We start from the raw sequence: 19,463 nt of genomic DNA on the forward strand, positions 1-19,463 counted from the left end.
AGCAATTCATGTGCTGAATGGATGACTCCATCATTCAGACATCTCGCTCAGGGCTACAGCAAGTCTCCCATCCTCTGAGGATCTACAAGTCTGAACATCTCTGGGAATTCAGGACTTGTATTTCTTTCACAAGCGTGGAGCAGGGCTGCCCCTTAAATCAGGGGAAGGGCGGCAGTAACCACCATTGTATAGCAGATGCTTTATGTAGACCCATGAAGTATTGTTCCAGGGTGTGGGTTTGATTCTTCTAAGGAGGTGGAGGGGCATGCCCAGACCCACATCTTACCTTCCACAAGTTTGTCCTAATAAATGGCTTTTAAACTAATCTGCCTAAGACGCATCCTCCACTTCTCCTGGTACTGATGTACCGCCCTGCACAAAAAGATTAGCAGAGCCAGAGACTGCAGAAAAGAAGTTGGCGAGCTGAAGACTAGGTATGGCTGCAGTGATGGGAAAAGCAGGATCAGCCGGGAGCATAAACTGTGTCCATCAACCACATGTGGGTTTTTTCAGTGGCTGGTGGAGAGCCTTGAATGGCAGCTAGTGAGTGCTTGGGCTCACTTTCTAGTCTAATGAGACCTGGGGTTTGTTGCTATGTTGTGGTACAGCTTCAAAAAAAGAGATGGACAGTGTTGCAAGCCAAAAAAGGTATGGATTAGTCAGTATAGCTTTGTGTCTTCTCTGAGAGAAAAGGGATTAAGTCAACATAACTTCTTTTTGAATTAATTGTCCTATTATAGCAGTAATGACCAAAAGGAGTGCATTGCACCAGTTCTCTGTGTGTCGTATAATTAACTGATATCTGCCATGTTTTCTGAGCAGCTTGATCCTAATGATGTCTTGAGGTGCTGAAAGTGCCTGGCAAGTCAGGCCGTTAAGATGCGTAGAAGAAGCGTCTACTTTCCAGCTCTCCATGGCCCTAGGAGTGAGCTGGGAACCAAGACTGGATGCATGTGAAGAGGTGAAACAACTCAATGCAAATAACTCTTTAACTTTACAAACCATAGTATCTAATAATTTTAGGTAACGACTAGAATGACAGTTTCATTGTAGAGTCTGCTTAAGTCTTACTTCAGGTAACTTAAATTATTTCTGTACCTAGCCTTTAGCATCTCCCTCAATTCTGTGGAAGAGGAAAATAACCTGAATAAAAGGTTATGGGGAACAAACTAAGCTGTAGTATTATCAAGTTCCACAAGCCCAACAGCTTCCCTTTCTTGTATCTTCCACACTTTGGCCTTTTCTCCAACAAATGCTTTCTTGGATTTTGCTGCAGTGTAGCTTGTTCTTTGACAGTGCTTATTGCAAGACCTCCAGTCCCACTAGGTGTGAAGGACTCAGCTCTACCATGCTGCCAGGTGCCAGGAATTGTCTTGTCTTAGAAGTGTTATGCCTTCAGAAGGCTCAAAGTGGAGTTCTCTTTGTTACAGAAAAATTGAACAAAGTCTCCCAAGCAGTGGAACTCTGGAACAAGTATAGTGGCTGTAATTCCATGAGGTTTTGCAGTTTGCTGCTGCAAATGAAAAATAAAGCCTCTGAGGTTGTGATTACTAGAACAGAGTTCTTCTAGAGACTGGCATCTGCTTGCCAGCTAGCCATGCTTTAAAAAGCCACCTCTAAATCTGTCTCCTCCTCTTGATGCACTGAATGCAGTGCTCAGGTGTGCTCCTGCACTGCCCATGAAAAGGCACGGGCTGTTCTATTGAACCGATTTTGGAGGTTTTGGTGTTCAGGCTCATGGATGATCACAATGTTTTAAAGACATCCTCCTTCATCATTGCTTCTGATCTCAGATTGGTCTTAAACCAAGAACATGAAATTGCAAGAGTTGTTTAGCTCCAAACATTTGCTTCCAGAACCCTGGCAGGCCTGTAGTTAAACGTTACCTGACGGTACTGATAGACACCATGTATCCTAAATATGCTACACTGTGAATCAGCTCCTTTGATGCATGAATACACATACTCCTATTAAAAAATGTTGCCTCAGGTCCCTCATTTATTTTAAACTTTTGCATCTTAAAGTGATTATATGTACAGTACAGAAGCCAGATGCAATGTATTATTCTGCTGTAATCCATTAGAGCATTGAGTTTATGGTGGCAAATCACAATTACAGCTTTACAATTTTTTTCTTATAATGTGAAGATGAAATTGAGCTTATTGTTTATATATTTATATGTTTATATATTTAGCTGACAGCCTAAAAAATGAAAGGAAAACCAGGACTAACCAGGGAACTACTTCTAGGTATTTGGCACCATCATGGAAGTTGGATGCTCAGAGTTAAAATTATGTCTATATGCTGAAAACATAAGATCATAAAACCACCAATGATGCTGGAATTAATTCAGTAAAGTAGGCACTTAAATCCCCTCTGAAGTCAGTGGCTTTCTTTTCTGAGTGTTTCAATGCTCAGAAAATCAATTCTTATTTACAGAACTTCATATGAAGATCCTACTTGAATCAAAATCTTGTAAGAAAGCAGGGATTCCTGTAGAGTGAACGGCATCATGTTATGATGTAGGTAGCTCATAAGCTTGGGGTCTGGTTTCTGGAACATGTCAGTACTGCTTGAAGTTTCCGTTTCTTAGATGCTCAGTGATAACAATGCTTAGCTTAGTAATAGTTTTGGTTCTAGAATAAAATGCATCAGAATCATTAGAGCTATGTAATTTTGAGATAGTGCCAAGAAAGTGAGATTAATAATAGTAATTATTATTATTTATGTCTTTCATGACTGGAAAGAATGCTCAGTGAGCGGTACCTTTGCCTCAAAAATGCTTGCAGTACAAGCCAATAAAATGTTGTTAGATATTCTCCTTTGCCTTTTCCTTCAAATTTCTGCTTCTCTCAGTGTTATGATTCTTGAGTTCTGCCCTGCAACATGAGTAGAGGATGGGTGTCAAGAGACATGTTGCTTTGTGTCATATGCCAAGGGAGAGGCACAGTCCTGCACCAGCCTTTCTCTGTTCTTTGTCAATGGCAAGGCTGCACAGCTGCCACTTTTGTCATTCTCCTTTTAGCCAGGGGCTGGCTCGGACAAAACCATCCAGCTCTCTTGTGCAGGCAAAGGGCTAGAAGAAAAAGGGAAAATGCAGGGGGAAACAGTCAGCTCCTGTGTTAAAAAAAAAAAAAAAAAAAAAAAAAAAAGAGGTGTGTGGGTTGAAAGTTCCAAAGAGGATCTGTAGGGTAACCAGGGAAGGTCACTGAGTGGAGCACCCAGGACTCCCAGATGGCCTCCCAGCAGCTGCCCAGCATTCTGCCCAGAGTTGTGATGGGAGAAGGGAATGGTGAGAGGCCCCACAGTCTCTTGGCTACCCTCTCCTGCCAGCTTCATGATGTGGATGACCAGCTTGGCCACAGCAAGAACAGTGTGCTGTAACTCAATACAAACCTTAGATGAGGATGGCCTGAATCAAGAGGAGACTGGTTCCAGTTCCTCTTCCGGCTCCTCCTGAACCTCTTGCCCTGTCTCCATTACCTCTCCACAGCTGGGATGCAGCCTCGCTCTGTGTACCAGGAAGACCAAAGCAGAAGATGGAAATCTGTGGGGTATATGTCCTGGAGTCCCTCAACAACCTATTTATTAACTGTGTGAACCTTTTGTAATACACACACACGTGTATCTGTTGCCAAGCTCGGTTATGACAGCAGAATTAAAATGATCATTGAGCTGTCATTGAGCCTGTTGCTTAACTGATTTTAAAGAAAATGGCTTGCAATAGAAAGTGCCCCTTACTCTCATTCTCCAGCAGAGCTTAAAGCTCTTACATTTGACTACTCAACTCATCCATCCTTATAACTGTTTGTCAGTATTTCATTTTGTGTGAGTGCAAATAAACTTTCATGTTCTGATACACTGGGGGAAAATATATTTTTTGTATTTTACTGATACTCTGCATTGCCATTTCTGATTTTTATGTGGCTATTAGTTCCTGCTAATGGTGTTAGAATAACAGCAGAAGGAAAACAAAAGATTTTGATTTATCCAAAGGAAAATACAGCTCTGCCAGCTCTCATGGAAGGCACGTGATGTTGCCAACTAACACCTTGTGGAAGTCAGCCCAAGGCACAAGTAAGTATGTTATTAGCAGTCTGCCCTTTCCATTGCTTCACCACCACTGGCAGGTTATTTTTTTTCTAGGAAGAGGTATTTGTGGCTTGGGTTTTGTTTCTCACCCACTCTTTGAAATGTTTTACATGGACTGCTGTCTACTGCTCCCTGAAGGGCTGGCCTTTGACACTGTGCTATTTCCAGTCCTATGTATAGATGCAGCATTATTTTCCAAAGTGGGAACTGAACCATTTGCAAAGGAAGCCCCGGGTTGCTGCATTTTCCTCAGTGCCAACTCAATGTCAGATTTGATGTGGAAGTGAAGATCTGAGACTGCGTTAAACTGAGTAGCTGGGACTGCAGAAACAGGAGATACAATGCAGAGGAGATGCAGAGTGGTTAGAAAGAGAAAGACAAAACATAATTTGATTGGAAAAATGTGGGATAATAAATCTGTGGGAAAATAATCCAGTGCAAGGAGTGGGGAAGAATGATGAGTTGTCCAGCATGGAGGGAATGAATTAGCTTTACATTTAGAAAGCAAATTTAATTTCTTGGCTCAGCCACATAATGACCCAGGCATGTTGTTAGGGTCCCAGCACAAAAAAATGCTGTCTCGGCAAAGCTAAGTGTTGCTGTGTCTGGCCACCAACAGGGCATCCAGAGCTTCAGCTGGTGATGTGTGCTCCCCGTGGAGGGAGCTGTGAGCTGAAGCCAGCTACTAGCACCAGAACTGTGCATGAAATCCTGCCCTCAGCAGGAGTTTGGGTACCACCTCTCAGCCCTTGACCGATGGTTGGAAGCCCATTCCCATGCAGGAGTGGAGGCTGACCATGCTGAGGCACAGGGCAGGAGGTGCCCCATGTCCCCCACAGCTCCCGCTGCTCGCCCTCGCTGCGGAAGCGTAGTAATTAGTGACCACTCACACAGGATACAGGTGACTCAGCCAAATCTGTGTTCAACCTTGTCCAGATGTATGTGCTGTATTCTGGGGAGGCTGCCTGCTGTTAATACTCTTGGAGACTCAGAAATTTTGTGGAAGTGGAAGAAGACAGGAGAGAGGGAGCAAGCAAGCATACAGTCTCTCAGAGAAGCACACAAGGATGTTCTTTGGAGAGCAAGAACACTGCCTCTGTGTAGCTGCTTAATGCAAAATACAGAAAGTCCTGGGAGCTGACACTTACCTCAGGGCTTCTGCCTCTGAGACACACACTCACACCATCAAATTGCAGTGATGCCCTTTGCTCTCCTCAGCAAAATCCATTGGGCGAACTGAAACAGATTCAGCAGGAGGGAGCAATGATACCTGTTTTCCCTCTTCTCCAGGGCAAACAAATGCAGTTCTCAGTAAGAAGATGAGCAACTGAATAGAAACAAATCATGACATTCCCTTTTACCTCAATAAATCTATAATTCCAGAAGGGATTATTAACTTTGCATTAAATTCATGTTCCAGCTCCTATATCCATCTATGCAGTCATTATTTATATGTGACTCACTAAACATTCAGTAGAACATCTCTGTCATAGATATCAGAGGTCTGCTTACATGCCATTTGGTACTTGTCATTAATTTGGGGTCAGAGGAGGTTAGTGCAGTAATATCTCCACTACACAGCAGGTAAATCCTCTAGGACTGATCTTGATATCTTCTTATATAATGAGAGTCTGAAATTCAATTAAAAAGGTCCGGATTTATCCCCAGGAACAGCCTTCCTGGAGCTCTTTTGTTTTAAGACAGAAAGTATTTGACCAGCAGTTGAAAAAAAAGCCCCAAACCTAAACTGGATACTTAGTTCTCTAGAAGACAAGGAAGGCTCAGCAAAATAAAATGAAAAAAGAAGTAATCAAGATTGCAATATCCCTTTTAAATGGCAATTCAGGGGGAAAAAAAATAAGTTCTTGTGAATGTTAGCAATCCTTTTTTGTGTTCTTACAGTCTAGCTGAAACCCATCCTTCTGTAATCTTTTGATCCAGTATTTCTCAAATACTTGTTCTTATGCCGTCTGATTCCTCTCCCCATTGATCCGGTCACTGTGTGGGCCTTTGGACATTTCCCTGCAGAAGACCCAAACCAGGAGATGGATGTGCAGAGCAGGTAACAGAGCCAATGCTAATATCTTCTTGGGAGTGAAGGTGCTCCTGTTACCACTGGCTGTTCTTGATTAATATAGGCAACAGGCTAATATATTTGTGTGTTAAATGACAGCTGAGAAGTTCAATTTCTGAACTATTTTTTGTGATTTTCTTTCTTACAGATAAGCAGAATTGGAATTCATTTACCATGGCTATAAATTTACTCCCATTGAAGTCAAAGACTAAATTTACATCAAAACCTAAATGTAAACTATTACAAATCCCAGACATTGGGTCACCCATTGGTTTCTATAAAAGTTATGGGCATCTGTGCAGACCTGTAACTGTAGCAGACCCCAAAAGCTTATTGGGATTTTTGCCCAATATTTGCTCTTTTTTTCCACTAGCAATAGAAATGAGACAAACCTGATGATTTCTATGGCAACTCCGAGCCAAAGCTTTTTCTGAAGACTTTTATTTGGGTTTTCAGCCTTGTTTTGCTTGGGAATGTGGTTTCATGTTATTTCCTCCTTCCTGCTGAGCAGTCCAAGTCCTGAGCTGGGCTGCTGGGTGATGAGAGAAGATACTGACTTCATGCTGCTTTTTTTTTTTTTTTTTTTACCATCTTTTCTCCCACATTTGTCTGTGAAGAACTGTTCCTCTATGATCCTGTTCTTGCCATTGTAACTTCCTCCTACTGGGTGCAATGTCCTCCTCCATGTTCTATGATACCCCAATGTTTTAAACATTGACATCTGAGACAGAAACTATTTAATACTTCCATAATAGTATACAATACATTTCCTTCTGTTCTGAGATGGAGAATACTGTACCTGAAATGTGCAGAAAAAGTTACAGTTCAGATACTAATATTTTCCGCAGGCTTCTAATTACTCTTTCATCTGTATCAAATATAGACTGATGTTCAAACCTTGTGTAGGTCTCTGGCAGGACTTTGGACAGTTATGTTGTCTCTGGTCAGGTTTCTAAAACCATTCTAGTAATTTTGAAAACATGCTGGCAAAAGGAGACTGTTCCACAAGACACCGGTTTAATTCTTAGACAGTGGCTTTCTGCTGAATATTTGTGGTATCGTTCTGAAGTGTGGAAGTACATGGGATTTCTAAACCCTCAGTTTCCTGGTGGGAATAGTTCTGGGCAGATGGTTTTACTATCCAGATGACAAACTAATCACCGATAATTTTGTAGAAATAAAAAACTTATTTGAAATTATGACCTAATAGTTATATAAAAGAAGAATACACTATTGTAAGTGCTTTATTGTGCAACATAAATCTGATGATGAGCTATGAATGCTGCTTTCAAATCAGTCTGTTAATTACACTTTATTAGACTTGTAGGTGAGATTTGGGGTTTTCTGTTCATTCAGAGGCATAAAGCATAGCAAGATTTTGGCTCTTACATATGGAAAAAAATTTAATCTACTCCTATCTAACTGGAAACGGAAAGTAGCCCTCCTTCAACCATACTTTGAATCAAAAATGAAGGGTAGCTACATTCTGAGTCCCACAATTCAGTAGACAGATTGAGATTTGGATTTTGGCCCTTCGATTTACTAATGCACCCAAATAACCAAATGACATACTGCTTTTAATCTACAAGAGGGTAACTGAGTAAGAAAAACCAAGACATAGTATGTCTGCAGCTGAACTGGTACATGAACGTTCCTAAACGTGTGTAATGAGTATGCCCTGGATCTCTGATCCATGTCTTTCCATTCCCAGTCACTTGGATTTCACTCCCAACATCAGTTGCATAGCTAATAGCAGTGTGGGTATGAGAAGATCCCAAGTGGACCCAGGGCCACCAACACATCCTTCCCACCCATCTTCAGGTAGACTCTGTTGTGAATCTGTGTTTACACAGAAATCAGAACCTCAGCCACCCATCACCTTCTTCTGCTGTTATATCAGTTGTGTGACAATGAATTGAGAAGAAGAAGCAGCAGCATGTGGGTTTGTGCCCATCTTACTCATTAGCGGCCTCAACACCGTATACGCAGGGCGTGCTCTGCCATACCTGGGTTCAAGCTATTCCATATACAGCCCTATTTCATATGTGGGCAGAGTACCTTCCTCGGCTCCATTGGCCTTGATCTTTTGGAATTGCATAATAGTAATTCCCTACCTTCACAGTCGGTGCAGTTATGCTGCAAGAATGTGAACTGTGAAATGTCAGAGCTGTGGCTTGTTGTCGTGGCATATTGGCTCTTCTACGTAGGCTGGATTCTTGTTTATTAAATTCAAGTCAAATCACTGAGTCACATGTCAGCTCCTCATGCCTCATTCATTTTATATCTTTACTTGAAAGGTAATTTTCTGCTTCATCTTCCATGTTCAGTGCTTTCCAAAGGTGGCCTGGGTAAAATAAACAAAGGGCCATGTGTTTATGTCTGTGGCTAGAAAGGCTTTGTTTCAAACTAGTTACTGTACTCCTTAACAACAGTGTGCAAAATTTAAGCCTCTCTAAACAATGCCAGGAGGAAACAATTGCATTAAGTGTATAAATAAAATTAATCATTGGTTCTCCAAAACATAGGTGAAGCATGCTGTTAGTGATACAGCCCATGAAAAAATAAGCTGTGGAGCCTTAGTGGTTAGGCTATAACCAACTCTGACATCCTTACATATTCTTGTAAACCTACAGTGGTTTGTAGTTTTCTTTGCTGCAAAGAGGAAGGCAAACAAATATAAATCGAAAGGCACTGCAATGATTTGAAATTGCTCAGCCAAATGTTGAACTTATGTAACTGTGTCATTTTATTTCTCCGTCAGCACTGATGTTTTGTTCTGCCAGAACTCCCCAAATCCTCAGCTCTGTAGCACAGACAGTAAATCCTAAAGACCCTTGTTTTAGTAACACTAATTGGCACAGCTGTTGAAAAAGACCAAAGACCCAAAAAACCAAATAGGATAATGGTAAAAGCCTCTGCCCACAAACCTAGCTTGTGGTCTCTGCAACTTTGCCACAGCATTTCAGCCTGCCAGATGCTGACTGCATCAGTCTGCAAATACTCTGCTGTTCCTTCATTTAAGAGTTGTTGAGGATGCTTGGTAGATAATGCCCATTCTGGATCTTTAAAAATAAAAGGATAGGATGGGACAGGATTAAAAGTAGCAAAATAAATAAATGGTTTTGGTTGAATAATATAACTGATAGAAAGGCAGCAATCATTACTTATCTCCCAGAAACTAAGACAGGCAACGGTTTGGGAGAAAGGACCGGCCAGGCTAGGAGATATTATTTGGCTTAAAGAACATATTTCATGCCATGCCAACACCTGTGATTAATTTTAGAGTTCATGTTAGCTGAAATATCTTGTAATAATTTGGCTGGGGCTTAACACACCTCTCTGCAGAGTAGGAAGAAGAACAGGCAGTGCTCCACAGCAGGAGCATCCAGGCTCATCCAGCTTCAGCACGGCCAAATAGGACCCTCTCCCAACTCCAGGGTCTTCACTCACACCTTTGTTGTACTTGCAGGGACAGCTGAGGCTCTTCAAAGGTAGAGCTAACACACTGAACACTGTGCAGAGTTGTACAGCATGTGCGTACCCCAGACACTGCCCTAGGTCCCATAGAAAAGCAAAGCATGAATAAGCCCAGCAACAAAAAGCCCCTATACTTATCAACTGTTGTCCTCTAGCCAACACACCCCACGGACATACATTTCCCAGTTCAAGCTGATATCTTTTGTGAGTGAGCAGTAGTGTATTGGAACAAGAACAAGGACCGATGTAGCTTCAGTATCCAGGATGGCTGAGTTGTATCCTCTGATTTCCCCTTGTCATGTTAACTGACTTACTGACTCCGTCTGATGTCTCTTACTTTTTAGTAAAGAAAATATCATACACAAAGTAGCTGTTGGGACACTGGCATGATTACAGTTGTGAAGCATTGTGTGCTTCTCTGGCATGCAAATAAATCAAATATTTTCAGCAATGTCAGTATTTTATTGTATGTACATTTCCATTTTAATTGTAGTGTTATTTGTATTTCAATTGTTTTCTTTACTCCCCACAGATCCCAGTGGATCAACCAGATGTTCTGATGTTTACGAGACAGTCCGCCTCTCCACCTCCTTTTTCTCCTCCTCCTTCTTCTCCTCTTCCTTCTGCTGAATTTCTGTGTCCCTTGAAGGAGTTCCATTGTGGCCCAGCTCTGATTTTCCATGTGGTGTGTAGGGTGCAATAAGAGGTAGAGAAAATGGTCATTCATATACAGCAAAAGTATATGGAGATGACACTTCCTTCTCTCCCACCCCTCTAAATTCAAGGCTGGTGGCTCTGCAGGGAACCTCATCTCTTGTTGAATTTTGTAAGATATTCAAAGGAGAAATCCTCCTACAAGCAAAGCTCATAACTCCACCTCTGCCCCTGGCCATGGCTCCCACACTGGCTACCCATCAGGGTGTGTGCCAGACACAGCCCAACGGCCTTTCATGTTTGATGAAATTTGAACTGGAATTGAATCCTAAAGCTCCTGTGCCAGCCAAGTGGTAAAGGTATTGTGAAAGGTTTGCTTTTGTCTGAAGGAAATGACCTGAGTGGGAGGGAGGGAGGAAGGAATAGCTATATAGAAAAGGCTGCTTCAATTTCAGTGTTACTTGACCAGTTCTGAAGCCACTTTCTCTCTCCCTTGCTAGATATAAACCTGAACTCTTTATAAATCTCTTTGTCTTCCTCATATTTTTCATGCCTGATTGGCTACCCAGGAACTGGGATGACTGGGCAAGGAGTGGGGGAGTTGATTATTTTGTTTTCCTCAGTATTTGCTTTTTAAAAACAGCGAGGATAAATGGAGAGGAAGTCTTGACAATATGAGCATTTGATTGAACAACTGTTAAAAATAATATGTTTTCTGTAAAAATTGTTCTAAAATATAGTATCTGGCAAGTCGGCTGCTTCTAAAGCTCAAAGTGAGTCTTAGTGATGTATCTCAGCAAGAACTAGTGCTTTGCAAGTTCTTCTGAAGGATGCACAATTGTTTAATAGGTATTTATCCATTAAAGAAATGTGAAATCTTAAAGGCCTGTCAGGTGCTGGCAGAGATTACAAACTCCATGAGCAGGAGGGAAGATATTACCTCTTCTAGCAGCTGACCTCCATGTGTTGAAGGAGATGCCTCTGCAGCAGCAGTATCTAAGGAAAAGATTTACACTTAGAAATCCCTCTCTCAGTTTTATTGTCAGCGTATTTGTGTGGGCACCACAGCCTGGGTCTTTCAAGGATGTTGAGATGATATCACCTGTCTGACTCAGGATGATGTCATTTCTACCCTAATTCATGATCACACAAAGAAGCTCACGTTATAAATGGCCAAGAGGAATATGCTCAGGCTGTAAGCCAAAAAAAGTTTTGTTGGGGTTTTCTTTCCCTGTTGAAAGATAAATGGGAAGCAGAACTGGAACGTGGAGGAACCACTCTAGATTTTCTGGAATATCTGGGTTTATCCAGTTGTCCAATACCTATTCTGCCTGTGTAGTTTGCAATCTTTTTGGTTTAAATCCTCTGATTTTGTTAAATGTAACTGTATACTTTTGGGTTTGTACACTTTGTGAGTCCGAGTTCTTCTACTTACAGTAGAACTTAATTCTACTGGTATCTATACTTATCAGCTGAAGAAAACAAAGTATCTCTTACACTAGGTGAAATTTTGCATTCCCATCTACCCACCTGCTCTATGCACCTATGGTCACTGCTCACCACACCTGTACTAGTCCCACTTTTCTCCAGACAAGCTCTTGCCCATCCCAGGTGCTGATTTCATGCATCCCTCCTTCCTTCAGAGCATTCCCAAGCAGCAGCAAGGGGAGAGGTTGTTGGTCTGTTGATTGTGCCTGCTGTAACATACTAGGAATGCATTTTTGGTTTTGGAAAGCATCTAGTTAAGCAAAATAATTTCAGTTATTTTCACTCATTCTCAGAAATTCATGATTTTCAGAAGGAAAGCACGTAAATCAGGTGGAAGTGGCTAGAAATGTTTTATTCTTATCAGCATGGAGTAAGAAAATTTGTGGTCTGATATTGACAGAACATGGCTTTCCTGGGTTAAAATACACATTTACCTCTGCTACTGGTTTGGAAATGCTTTAAGGAATACACAAAGGATTTTTAAAAATAAAAGCATGGTGCCTCAGGGAGTACTGCTAGTTTAAATAACACATGAAAAGTATTTATGAGCCTTTTTTTATGAGGTGGTCAAAGCAAAGACCATCCAGCATGTAACATAAGACTGGCTAAAGAAGAAAGCTTTTTCAAAACCACATTGGAGGGTTAAGCACGAATGGAATTTTATTTCAGTCTCTATTGCTTATTTAAATTAATGATGTTTTCAGGTGGAGTCTAAATGATAATACAGATCAAGGTGAGTTTTGCCAGGGAGCTGAACACTAGTCTATTATTCAAAGAATGTTACCGACTAATGTTGAAATAATCCTAAACAGATAATAGGTTTAGTGAAAGGGAATTTTTAAAAAGTTTCAAACATTTTCAAATGCACTGGAGTTGTGTTGACTCATTCTTTAGCAATGGAGATTAATACTCCTGAACAGTCCCACGTACCTTAACAGCAGATCTCCCAGTATTTATCCAATGTGCCCCACCGCAGCCAAGTGCAGAATAAAGGTCATTGTCCCTTGCTTGGTCAGGCAGTACCAGCTCAGTAGTTCCTGCTGCGTTGTTGTAGAGCTAATGAGGTTTTCCCTACTACAGGAAGAAGCTCCAGTCTGTCCTTCAGTCAAGGGATCACCTCCAGGCCTAAATACCTAAGAATGTCAAACCCTGGCCCATTTCCTGGAGCTGCTAGAGGAGTTTCAAGTGCTACCACTCCAGATTTGTTTCCCACACACTTTTCTTCCGCTTTGTACACACTCACTCATACACTGGTTCCAACTATTCCTGTCCCCAACTTTCTTATCTTCACGCAGGTCTCTGAGCTAGAAGACAGATTATAGACACTGGTGATGCCAGGTGTTTTCTGAGGTGCTGTAAGTCCAAGGTACCTACTGACCAAATATACCAGGCTCAGTAAGGGGAACGTTATACTTCTTGCACTACACCTCACCAACCAGGGAGGCTTCGCTGCCTTCATGTTCTTCACTGATTCTGCATTAAGCTTGACAGCAACTGTGCAACTGCATAAAGGGTTTACAGTACAGGTTGATGAGGAAAAGTTGTGAATGGACACAAGAAGGCAGAATTTGGTTTCTGCCTTAACTATGCATGCACATATTTAGCTAATAAGGACATTAATTTGAAATTAATTTTTCAATTATTGTGCAATAGGGCAGAATTGAACAAGATTGATTACAGTGGGAGTACCCTTAATTTCTTAAAGTAAAACATGGACATAAAACCTCAGTGTATCCAGAACAAAATTTATCTGGAAAAAAAGAGTTTCTAGCATGGTATTTGTGTGACTTCATTGTGAATAAGATTGGTGAACTGATCTGGACGCAAAATCACTTAAAACTTTTTTTGACCATGTTTTGTTTTGTTTTTTTAACTGGGCAAATTTCTCTTAAGCTGGTATGGCTGTTGACTGTTTTGTAACATGAAACCACAACCTCTAACAGGAAATGTAAATAAAACCTGCTGAGGGTGGCATGGAACTTCAATAACCTTAAACCATTTTACACCTAAAAGAGAGCATCTGTGGAAGGGATTAGCATGCTGTAATTTATGTGCAGAGACTTCCCAGCTTAGGCTGGTTTGCGTTGACTTTCCCGTGTGTCCCTAGGCAAGTAATCAGAAATGGAAAGAGGATGGGCTGCGCTGGTTCAGTCACTTTATGGAACGATTGGTGTTTGAAACCAACGCTGCACAGAGATTCCTTGATTTTGGTGGAAAAGCTTCACTGAAGAGACTCACATTACTCACAGCAATGCTGCAGCTGGTTTTCAGCTGCAGTAGGTTTTTCAGCGATTTATCTTTAGTGACCAGGGCAGTATGTCTGTCTTGGTAACTGTTGTCGCTCAAGAGCATGCTGTTGGCTATGGTAATGGAGATTAAAAGCATCTTAAAATGAAACAGCTGCAGTCTCTCAGTTGTTATTCATTAACATTTCATTGTTCAGTCTGCTTTATTGATTTTCATAATGCATAAAATGCAGAAAACACACAGAAAATCCGATACCAAATGAAAGAGCAGTGTATAGAGAGAATCGTGCAGTCTGAGGAACAGCCACAGTGAAACAGGCGGTCTGAAAGAGGCTGGGCATAATTCACTGAAGGAAGTGGACTAAGCTGCCACCCTTCATTTAAAAAGGCTGGAAAAAAACTATTAAATGCCTCTGCGGAAGTATGTAGCTGAAATGGTAACAGCCTCCCAAATCATGACACAAGCCTGTGCCTCCACACAAAGAGGTGTAAGATCCTGCTAAAAAATGTAAACAATTTAGGCAGAAGGGCTTTGGCCCTTCATTAGGTGGTATGTAGTTGTATGTGCGTATATGCATTTGTCTGTGTGTGTGTGTGCTTTTGCTCCTTGTAGAAAAGGTTGTGAAGGTGCAGTGGCAGGAAGCTCAAAAGTGGAAAGAAAGCTGAAGAATGGCCTGATCCAGTAGATTCATCAAAAGGAAAAAGAACTTTTGTGGGGAAGCTGCTCTAAAAATGTTGCTGCTAAAGCCAAAATTGTCTCCCATTGCTTAATACTACCTGGATTGAAGAAGACGGGACTTGCGGCCAGAGAGAACTGCAAGCTACCTGACTCCATCATCAGTTTCTCTACTTGAAGAGAATAACCTTCAAGTCTCCAGTTTTTTGGCACAGCTAATCAAGTTGAAAAGGGTAACAATATAATCTGCATGAACAGTACAAACTGTGCCTGGTGGTCAGGGAGCCAAACTGGCATCATCCAAATCCCAGGGAGGCCAATGGGGTGACTGATTTCACCCACTGTGCTTTGGGTCAAGTCCAGCAGTAGCATATGTATCATCTAAGCATATATTGCTTCCCTCACAGGGTAACCATTGTTTTAACTTCAAGTGGTTACAAAGCAGCAGCACTCTGATAGCAAAGACATTACCCTGTCACCATGCTGCTCGCTAAAGACAGAGAAGATGCTTTACATCAGTGAAGCTTCGTCTTGCCAAGGACCACTCCCGTTTCACAAAGCAGGGGCTGTCTCCAATGCTGCTTCTGCCCCTGCCAGGGGTCAGGGCCGTGGACATATGCAGCCAGCATGTGCCCTGACAGGGATGGGAGCATCTAAGGCCTCCGGGCAAACCTTGTGAAGTTCCATAATGTGATTCCCAGGCCATTTTGGACACTCTCTTCCCTTGGATTTCATGCACAACAAAGCCGTAATGGGATTCTCAGTGTGCCTGGGCTCAGTGCCATATGAACAGCAGTTGTATCCTGGCAGAGCAATAGTCCAGCCCTGGGCATTGCTTTCCTATATTTTGGGAGTATTTCAGGTCTGGCATCTCTGTGAAATTGGTCAGAGAACAGGAGTTGTCTGTGTCACCCTTGCTGAACACATTCATTAATGTTCTTAATAAAGCACCTGGCTTTTTCTGTAGCCATGCAATCTTAGTTTGCAATACAGGCTATCAGCTTTGCTCTATGGGAGCCAAACACTGACCTTCTTATATTTCATTCTCCTAGAGCCTCTCTTCCTGTGATTTTCATTTACATTGCTAAATAGTCTAAGCATACTTAGACAACTATCTGTCTCTCTCTAGAGTACAACAGTCACTTATCTGGCACTATAAATGTAATAATGATAATAACAGAGCTGTCTCTAAGTGTTTATTTGAACACACCTGGTAAACCCAAGGGAAAGGCTGAATGCAGTGACATATTTCATTAAAAGACAACTGATGTTTTATTTAACTCAATAATTAAAAGTTTTACAAAGATCACCTCAGGGTGGTTTTTTAATAGCTCAGTTTCAACTTAATGCCCAAGTCAACAGGTATGATAATTGTCCAAGAGAATAATTTGAAGATAAGCAATAAAGGTTCTTACAGATTCAGATATGTTTCCCTCAAGACCATAAGAAATGTTTCTACAAAGATGATGATGACTGTATAAATTAGTTCATCATTCTTCTGTGCACAGACTATAGAATACTCCCAAATTACTTGAGTAGATAGCTTCCTGCAGCCAGTCTGTGATGGTATGGAGATGTAAAACAATGGTCCTCAGCTTGTTGAGCTCCCATTCAGAGAGGTTTTTTGCCTATTGCAAGGACAGTATTTCTTTTCAAGTAGAACATGGAAAGAAAAGAGACGGTGACTGCACAGTTGCTAGACCGGTCTTCTATTTTTTAAATAGGTTACATTTTAGGAACTGAGGACTTTTGGACGGACACAAGAAAAGAAGTTAGCAGGGAAATGACTTGGAAGTGGTTAAATAGAGAGAACATGATATGAAAGGGTGATTAAACTCTCTCTTTGTTTTGATGAAATGGATGCGAACTCCTGCATGGTCTATTCCCAGCCTGGTGCAGAAGCCTGACAGCTCATCTCATGCATTAAGTGCTATAAAATGTATTCTCATGCTGCCGCTCCAACTTCTGGTACCAGCTTTACCCTTTTCATGTCCTCTCGATCTCAGCTTTAGTTCCCCTCCATGCTGCTGTTTTCAGATGAAATAGTTTCCTATGCCTTTTGTGACAAATCACTTCTCCTTTCTGTCTCCCCAGGGGAAGAACTAGTTGTTTTGATTGGGCACATTTATGCATGACACATTTACCTTGCAAACCGTCTGGTGCCAGAAGATGTTACTCACCCTGACAGATGTTTGCTATGCCAACACAACCTCAGCAGTAAGCGTGGCAAGTGTTTCCTAATCCATTTCAACTCAGGGTTGGTGGATTAGCTCAAACCATGTTGATGAGTTTTGAAGTTTATCTGGCCACATTTACCCTGGGCAGCCTGCATAACACAAGAGCTGAAGGCTGGGAGGAGGTCCAGTGAGCCAGCAACAGAGAAATGAGGACAATTAGGTCTTCAAGCACTCCAGTCTGATCTGGCTGAAGACATCATTCCATGCCTCAAACTTTCTTCGCGAGCAAACTCTGATCCCTTAGTATTTTATGCCTTCCTTTGTACATATTTAAATATGGTTGAAAAATATTTACAAGGCTGGGATTTCATGCAAGTATATGGGGTCCATCTGGTGTCAGTAGGTTACACTAGTATTGACCAACTGAGAGCCTGGCCTTTTGTATTTTAGGCATGTGTATAATGCTATACATATGTGAGTGACTGCATATGAACATCACAGTCTAAAGAAGAACAATCATAATCTTAGTAAAGTATAAACATGAATTATTATAGAATTACTATAATAGTGTTTATAGTAGTAGGTATAAATGGTGCCATGAGGCTGATTAAAGCTAAAGAGCTACTTTTCCTGCTCGTTGATTACAATTAACTCTTCACTGAATTGCTTGCCAAAGGACTGGATTAAACTACAGTCAATTGACCCTACAGGCTGTATTTTTAGTATGCTTTAAATGCACAGCTGAAGTTTTTCCCATGGAGAACTACACATACCCTGACCACGGGTATAGTGAGGTGAGTGGAATAGTCTACCTGCAACGGCAGAAATAGCTGGGGCTTTGTACATACTGTTAGGTTACACATTTGCAAGCTCTCATAGGCTTTTAGAAATCCAAATCTATCAACTATTTCTCTAGCTTGCGGGTAAGTCCCCATCAGTCTGCTCTCTCATTTAGGTATGTCATAGGATTACATTTCAGGAATTGGAGGGGAGGGAATAATTTCTGTATCCCTAAGGGCCACCAATTGAAAATGTGAGCTGGGTGTTCAGTTTCCCAAAGCCCATACACTACTCATGGTAAGTTTTAAGACACTGTACTTGTATTTGATCAGTCCTTATTTCCAGTATAAAAGCAGAGCCTTTCACCTCACAAATCTCACTTTCTCCATTTCTTTCCTCCAAACAAACCTCCTCCCCCCAGTAACGATTCTGGTAACAGTCGCTGATACTGTAGTTGATATACAGCCAGCTCTGTACTTTGCTAGTATCTGCTTTTGCTTTTGTAACTCAGCAGGGTCTATTGCTGCCACCAAGCCCCACTTAAATTTAACATAAATTTTCACACCCTCCTCTTTGTTTTAATATTTGATACCCCCCAGTTGTCTTCCCCGCTGATTTTCTTAAAGCACCGTGAAGGCTGATTTTGATCTCGCTGTGAATCTGACCAAATAAGTTTAGCATTTAACAAAAACCTCTTTTAGAAACAAAGCCCTGAAGACTAAATGCAATCATGCCCCTTCTGAGAGCTGCAGTCATTTGTCCTTGGCTTGTTTTTCCCAGAAATGACTGGCACAGGCATATTTTTTCATAAGGGTAGTTGGCTGTGCTCTCATTTGGCTGGTCTTGGGAGATGATTTCAGTTACAGTTCCGTCTGCCAAGTCCCATATTCCCTTGTGACCTAGTTTGGATTTTAGTTTTCCAGCTAGGCCACCTGCCTTGTGTTAATTAGTTATGGTTTCCTTTTTATATGCAAAATTGTTTTAACTTCATGAGCTGGCACAGATTTGCTTAGGCTTTCCCCCTAGTCCTACTGTACAAGCAGCGCTGCCTGCCTAGACCTGTCATCTGCACTTCAAAATCAGCCAGCCCGAATCAGATATGACAAACTGTTCAAGGGGAAGGGGTAGGAGAAGAGAAGCAGCGATTAACTTTTGTGTTTCCCACTTCGAGGCTGTTGTGCTCTCTGGACTTAGAAAATACTTGTCTGACCGAGTTCCCGGTCTTTTTTCTAAAAAGTTGCTGGTTTTTAATCCAAAGCAGAAGGAGACATAAAATGTCTTTAATAGCTACTAGAAGTCCATGTGCCCAGCTATTTATAATTTAGCTATACAGCATTGGCAGGGCTGTTCTTTCACACCCGAACTATTTGCTGTCTGTTTGTTACTATATCAGGCTGAACTGATTATCTTGTTACTCTGATAGATGCTTCCAGCAACCTCTGTGCATCCTACCCTCTCCATTCCTGTTATAACTGGTGCTATGGAACCGTTGCAGGCACATACCATGGAAGAACACCACCCGACAAGACGTATGGCACTGAGGCTGGCCACCAGCCTGGTCTTCGTAAGGATGCCACATTAGCCCACAATATTCTGGGCTTCCTCTGGTAGGAATAAATAGCCAAACTCTTCTTTTCTTAGTTGCTTTTTTCTTGAAATAGGTATTCTGTCTGCCCTTCCTTCATAGCAGGCTTTTGCCTTTGGCCCTGACTGACTGACTTCCCCTTAGGTTATACAGACTTTGTTCCCTTGGATCTCATTTCTCCACCTCTCGGGGCTCAAGATTTACAGTTTACTTT

This window comes from Falco punctatus (assembly GCF_963210335.1).
Source record: "Falco punctatus genome assembly, chromosome: 3".
In the NCBI taxonomy this organism is placed as follows: domain Eukaryota; kingdom Metazoa; phylum Chordata; class Aves; order Falconiformes; family Falconidae; genus Falco; species Falco punctatus.